The sequence below is a fragment of the Arachis ipaensis genome, chromosome B1 (assembly GCF_059453495.1).
Source record: "Arachis ipaensis isolate K30076 ecotype BB chromosome B1, ASM5945349v1, whole genome shotgun sequence".
Lineage (NCBI taxonomy): Eukaryota > Viridiplantae > Streptophyta > Magnoliopsida > Fabales > Fabaceae > Arachis > Arachis ipaensis.
This window is the reverse complement of record NC_142436.1, coordinates 126,155,431-126,162,869: the sequence shown is the minus strand read 5'-3', so window position 1 is coordinate 126,162,869 and position 7,439 is coordinate 126,155,431. Positions and strand designations below refer to the sequence as shown.

The following is a 7,439-nucleotide window of genomic DNA, read 5'->3' as shown; positions in this document are numbered from 1 at the left end:
AGAAGTGAGCTGTGGTTCGCCTGAGAGACGGCGAAGATATTTATTTTCCCTACTTTGTGTTTTGCTTAGAATCTCTCCACCTTTGTTTTGAAAAGATTATATTATGTATTGAACTCTTTTGGAACTTGCCTATAGAGGCTCTTATGTTTCCTTTGGGAGAGTGGTACGCGGAATCGTGATTACACTTTAATTATGTAAAATTCATTGCTCTTTCTTTCCCTGGAAATGGTGCCAAAAACATGATGCCAAGACCATGGTTCACAACTCCGTGTAACTAACCAGCAAGTGCACTGGGTCGTCCAAGTAATACCTTACGTGAGTAAGGGTCAAATCCCACGGAGATTGTTGGTATGAAGCAAGCTATGGTCACCTTGCAAATCTCAGTTAGGCAGATATAAATTGATAATGGTGTTTTCGAATAATAATTAATAGAATAGGGATAGAAATACTTATGTAATTCATTGGTGAGAATTTCAGATAAGCGAATGGAGATGCTTTCGTTCCTCTGAACCTCTGCTTTCCTGCTATCTTCATCCAATCAGTCTTACTCCTTTCCATGGCTGGCTTTATGTGATACATCACCACTGTCAATGGCTACTTTCGGTCATCTCTCGGAAAAATGATCCAATGCCCTGTCACGGCACGGCTAATCGTCTGGAGGCATCACCCTTGTCAATGGCTTCATCTTATCCTCTCAGTGAAAATGGTCAACGCACCCTGTCACGGCACGGCTATTCATCTGTCGGTTCTCGATCATGCTGGAATAGGATTTACTATCCTTTTGCGTCTGTCACTAACGCCCTGTAATCGCGAGTTTGGAGCTCGTCACAGTCATTCATTCATTGAATCCTACTTGGAATACCACAGACAAGGTTTAGACTTTCCGGATTCTCTTGAATGCCGCCATCATTCTAGCTTACACCACGAAGATTCTGGTTAGGAGATCTAAAAGATACCCATTCAGTCGAAGGTAGAACGGAAGTGGTTGTCAGGCACGCGTTCATAGGGAATGATGATGATTGTCACGTTCATCACATTCAGATTGAAGTACGAATGAATATCTTGGAAGTGAAACAAGATGAATTGAATAGAAAACAGTAGTACTTTGCATTAATCTTTGAGGAACAGCAGAGCTCCACACCTTAATCTATGGAGTGTAGAAACTCTACCGTTAAAAATACATAAGTGAAAGGTCTAGGCATGGCCAAATGGCCAGCCCCTCTGATCTAAGAACCAGGTGTCCAAAGATTGTCAAAAAGACTAGTAAAATGTCCTATTTATAATAAACTAGCTACTAGGGTTTACATGAGTAAGTAATTGATGCATAAATCCACTTCCGGGGCCCACTTGGTGTGTGCTTGGGCTGAGCTTGCATGTTGCACGTGTAGAGGTTCTTCTTGGAGTTGAACGCCAGCTTTTGTGCCAGTTTGGGCGTTCAACTCTGGTTTTGGCTCCTTTTCTGGCGCTGGACGCCAGATTTGGGCAGAAAGCTGGCGTTGAACGCCAGTTTACGTCGTCTATTCTTGGCCAAAGTATGGACTATTATATATTTCTGGAAAGCCCTGGATGTCTACTTTCCAACGCAATTGGAAGCGCACCATTTCGAGTTCTGTAGCTCCAGAAAATCCACTTTGAGTGTAGGGAGGTCAGAATCCAACAGCATCAGCAGTCCTTCTTCAACCTCTGAATCTGATTTCTGCTCAAGTCCCTCAATTTCAGCCAGAAAATACCTGAAATCACAGAAAAACACACAAACTCATAGTAAAGTCCATAAATGTGAATTTAACATAAAAACTAATGAAAACATCCCTAAAAGTAACTAGATTCTACTAAAAACATACTAAAAACAATGTCAAAAAGCGTATAAATTATCCGCTCATCACAACACCAAACTTAAATTGTTGCTTGTCCCCAAGCAACTGAAAATCAAATAGGATAAAAAGAAGAGAATATACTATAAATTCCAAACTATCAATGAAACATAGCTTCAATCATATGAGCGGGACTTATAGCTTTTTGCCTCTTGAATAGTTTTGGCATCTCACTCTATCCATTGAAGTTCAGAATGATTGGCATCTATAGGAACTCAGAGTTCAGATAGTGTTATTGATTCTCCTAGTTCAGTATGATGATTCTTGAACACAGCTTTTTATGAGTCTTGGCCGTGGCCCTAAGCACTTTGTTTTCCAGTATTACCACCGGATACATAAATGCCACAGACACATAATTGGGTGAACCTTTTCAGATTGTGACTCAGCTTTGCTAAAATCCCCAATTAGAGGTGTCCAGGGTTCTTAAGCACACTCTTTTTTTTTTTGCTTTGGACCTTGACTTTAACCGCTCAGTCTTAAGTTTTCACTTGACACCTACACCCGACAAGCACATGGTTAGGGACAGCTTGGTTTAGCCGCTTAGACCAGGATTTTATTCCTTTAGGCCCTCCTACCCACTGATGCTCAAAGCCTTGGGATCCTTTTTATTGCCCTTGCCTTTTGGTTTAAGGGTTATTGGCTTTTTGCTCTTGCCTCTTGGTTTTAAGAGCCTTTGGCTTTTTCTGCTTGCTTTTCTTTCTATTATTTTTTTTTCGCCTTTTTTTTTCTGCAAGCTTTGCTCTTTGCTGCTTTTTCTTGCTTCAAGAATCATTTTTATGATTTTTCAGATTATCAAATAACATGTCTCCTAGTCATCATTCTTTCAAGAGCCAACATATTTAACATTCTTAAACAACAACTTCAAAAGACATATGCACTGTTCAAGCATACATTCAGAAAACAAGAAGCATTGTCACCACATCAATATAATTAAACTAAGTTCAAGGATAAATTTGAAACTCATGTACTTCTTGTTCTTTTGAATTAAAATATTTTTCATTTAAGAGAGGTGATGGATTCATAGGACATTCATAACTTTAAGACATAGTTACTAACTACTAATGATCATGTAATGAAGACACAAACATGGACAAACACATAACATAGAAAACGAAAAACAGAAGAAATAAGAACAAGGAATGAATCCACCTTAGTGATGGTGGCGTTTCCTTCTTGAGGAACCAATGATGTCCTTGAGCTCTTCTATGTCTCTTCCTTGCCTTTGTTGCTCCTCCCTCATTGCTTTTTGATCTTCTCTTATTTTATGAAGCATGATGGAGTGCTCTTGATGTTCCACCCTTAGTTGTCCCATATTGGAACTCAATTCTCCTAGGGAGGTGTTGATTTGCTCCCAATAGTTTTGTGGAGGAAAGTGCATTTGAGGCATCTCCGGGATCTCATGGTGATGAGCTTCATACACCTCTTGAGCTCCATGAATGGGCTCTCTTGCTTGCTCCATCTTCTTCTTAGTGATGGGCTTGTCCTCTTTAATGAGGATATCTCCCTCTATGTCAATCCCAGCCGAATTGCATAGGTGGCAGATGAGGTGAGGAAAGGCTAACCTTGCCATAGTGGAGGACTTGTCAGCCACCTTGTAGAGTTCTTGAGGTATAATCTCATGAACTTCAACCTCTTCTCCAATCATGATGCTATGGATCATGATGGCCCGGTCTATAGTAACTTCAGACCGGTTGCTAGTGGGAATGATTGAGCATTAAATGAACTCCAACCATCCTCTAGCCACAGGCTTGAGGTCCAATCGTCTTAGTTGAACCGGCTTGCCTTTGGAGTCAATCTTCCATTGAGCTCCTTCTACACATATGTCCATAAGGACTTGGTCCAACCTTTGATCAAAGTTGACTCTCCTTGTGTAGGGGCGTGCGTTCTCTTCTATGTTTGGCAAGTTGAACGCCAACCTCACATTTTCCGGATTAAAATCCAAGTATTTCCCCCGAACCATTGTAACATAGTTCTTTGGATCCGGGTTCTTACTTTGATCATGGTTCTTGGTGATCCACGCATTAGCATAGAACTCTTGAACCATTAGGATGCCAACTTGTTGGATGGGATTTGTTAGAACTTCCCAACCTCTTCTTTGAATTTCATGTCGGATCTCCGGATACTCATTTCTTTTGAGTTTGAAAGGGACCTCGGGGATCACCTTCTTCTTGGCCACAACATCATAGAAGTGGTCTTGATGGGCTTTGGAGATGAACCTTTTCATCTCCCATGACTCGGATGTGGAAGCTTTTGTCTTCCCTTTCCCCTTTCTAGAGGATTCTCCGGTCTTAGGTGCCATCAATGGTAATGGAAAAACAAAAAGCTTATGCTTTTACCAAACCAAACTTAGAATTTTGCTCGTCCTCGAGCAAGAGAAGAAGAATAGAAGAAGAAGAAGAAGAAATGGAGGAGAGGGAGAGTGGGAAGTGTTTCGGCCAAGAAGGGTGTAGAGGGGTGTGTTGTGTGAATTTGATGAAGAATTGAGGGCTTTATATAGGGAAGGGAGGGGGGGAAAGGTTTCGGCCATATGGGTGGGTTTGGGTGGGAAATTGGTTTTGAATTTTTGAAGGTAGGTGGAGTTTATGAGGTAGGTTTATGGGGAAGAGTGGATGGATGTGAGTGGTGAAGAGGTGATGGGGAAGAGAGTTTGAGGTGATTGGTGAAGGGTTTTGGGGAAGAGTGTTTATGGGGTTGTGTGAAAGAGAGTGGTGAGAATAAGTGAGTGGAGGTAGGTGGGGATCCTGTGGGGTCCACAGATCCTGAGGTGTTCAAAGATTTACATCCCTGCACCCATTAGGCATGCAAAAATGCCTTTGCACCCAACTCTGGGCGTTCAGCGCCAGGTTGGTGGCCATTTTGGGTGTTCAACGCCCATTTGTGTGCCATTTCTGGTGTTGAACGCCAAAACCATGCCTGTTCTGGCGTTCAGCGCCCAGAAGCTGCCCATTTTGGGCGTTCAGCGCCAGAACCATGCTCTGTTCTGGCGCTGAACGCCAGACAGATGCTCCTCCAGGGTGTGATTTTTCTTCTGCTGTTTTTGATTCCGTTTTCAATTTTTATATTTATTTTATGACTCCACATGATCATGAACCTACAAAGACATATAACTAAGAAAAATATAGTTAGATAAATAAAAATTGGGTTGCCTCCCAACAAGCGCTTCTTTAATGTCAATAGCTTGACAGTGGGCTCTCATGGAGCCTCACAGATGTGCAGAGCTTTGTTGAGACTCTCCAACACCAAACTTAGAGTTTGGATATGGGAGTTCAACACCAAACTTAGAGTTTGGTTGTGGCCTCCCAACACCAAACTTAGAGTTTGACTGTGGGGGCTCTGGTTGACTCTGCTTTGAGAGAAGCTTTTCATACTTCCTCTCCATGGTTGCAGAGGGAGATCCTTGAGTTTTAAACATAAGGGAGTCCTCATTCCATTGAAGGACTATTTCACCTCTGTCAACATCAATCACAGCTCTTGCTGTGGCTAGGAAAGGTCTTCCTAGGATGATGGATTCATCCTCTTCCTTTCCAGTATCCAGGACTATGAAATCAGCAGGGATGTAAAGGCCTTCAACCTTTACTAACACGTCCTCTACTTGTCCATAAGCCTGTTTTCTTGAACTGTCTGCCATCTCTAATGAGATTTTAGCAGCTTGCACCCCATAGATTCCCAATTTCTCTATTACAGAGAGGGGCATGAGGTTTATTCCTGAACCAAGGTCACACAGGGCCTTAAAGATCATGGTGCCTATGGTACAAGGTATTATGAACTTTCCAGGATCCTGTCTCTTCTGAGGCAATGTCAGTTGATCCAGAACACTTAGTTCATAGATGAACAAGGGAGGTTCAACTTCCCAAGTATCAATGCCAAATAATTTGGCATTCAGCTTCATGATTGCACCAAGAAACTTGGCAGTTTACTCTTTAGTAACATCCTCATTCTCTTCAGAAGAGGAATACTCATCAGAGCTCATGAAGGGCATAAGGAGGTTCAATGGAATCTCTATGGTCTCTAGATGAGCCTCAGAGTCCTTTGGTTCCTCAGAGGGAAGCTCCTTATTGATCACTGGACGTCCCAGGAGGTCTTCCTCCTTGGGATTCACGTCCTCTCCTCTCCTCATAGGTTCGGCCATGGTGCTTATGTCAATGGCCTTGCACTCTCCTTTTGGGTTCTCTTCTGTATTGCTTGGGAGAGTACTGGGAGGGATTTCAGTGATCTTTTTACTCAGCTGGCCCACTTGTGCTTCCAAATTTCTAATGGAAGATCTTGTTTCATTCATGAAACTTACAGTAGCCTTAGACAGATCAGAGACTAAGTTTGCCAAATTAGAAGTATTTTGTTTAGAGTTCTCTGTCTGTTGCTGAGTGGATGATGGAAAAGGTTTATTATTGTTAAACATGTTTCTTCCACCATTATTAAAGCCTTGTTGAGGCTTTTGATCCTTCCATGAGAGATTTGGGTGATTTCTCCATGATGAGTTATAGGTGTTTCCATAAGGTTCACCTAAGTAATTTACCTCTGCTATTGCAGGGTTCTCAGGATCATAAGCTTCTTCTGCATAAGAAGCCTCTTGAGTACTGTTGGATGCAGCTTGCATTCCATTCAGACTCTGAGAAATCATATTGACTTGCTGAGTCAATATTTTGTTCTGAGCCAATATGGCATTCAGAGTATCAACTTCAAGAACTCCCTTCTTCATAGGCGTCCCATTACTCACAGGATTCCTTTCAGAAGTGTACATGAACTGGTTATTAGCAACCATGTCAATGAGTTCTTGAGCTTCTGCAGGCGTTTTCTTTAGGTGAATGGATCCACCTGCAGAAGTATCCAATGACATCTTTGATAGCTCAGATAAACCATCATAGAATATATCCAGGATGGTCCATTCTGAAAGTATGTCAGAAGGACACTTTTTGGTCAACTGTTTGTATCTTTCCCAAGCTTCATAGAGGGATTCACCTTCTTTCTGTCTGAAGGTTTGAACATCAGCTCTAAGCTTGCTCAGCTTTTGAGGAGGAAAGTACTTGGCTAAGAAAGCCGTGACCAGCTTATCCCAAGAGTTCAGGCTGTCTTTGGGTTGAGAATCCAACCATAATCTAGCTCTGTCTCTTACAGCAAAGGGGAAAAGCATGAGCCTGTAGACTTCAGGATCTACTCCATTAATCTTAACAGTATCACTTATCTGCAAGAATTCAGTTAAGAACTGAAAATGATCTTCAGATGGAAGTCCATGAAACTTGCAGTTTTGCTGCATCAGAGAAACTAATTGAGGTTTCAGCTCAAAGTTGTTTGCTCCAATGGCAGGAATGGAGATGCTTCTTCCATGTAAATTGGAATTAGGTGCAGTAAAGTCACCAAGCATCTTCCTTATATTATTATTATTTTTGGCTGCCATCTCCTCTTCCTGTTCGAAAATTTCTGAAAGGTTATCTCTGGATTGTTGTAATTTAGCTTCTCTTAATTTTTTCTTTAGGGTCCTTTCAGGTTCTGGATCTGCTTCAACAAGAATATTCTTGTCCTTGCTCCTGCTCATATGACAAAGAAGAGGGCACAGAAAAATAATAATAATAA

General features: G+C 41.7%; 1 non-coding gene across 1 annotated transcript; it reads left to right on the top strand.

The window, feature by feature from the left end:
- Window positions 1-6,763: 6,763 nt before the first annotated feature.
- Window positions 6,764-6,867, top strand: LOC148578280 (small nucleolar RNA R71). The gene has a single exon (XR_015903633.1). It is a non-coding gene; the product is annotated as a small nucleolar RNA R71 (small nucleolar RNA).
- Window positions 6,868-7,439: the final 572 nt, after the last annotated feature.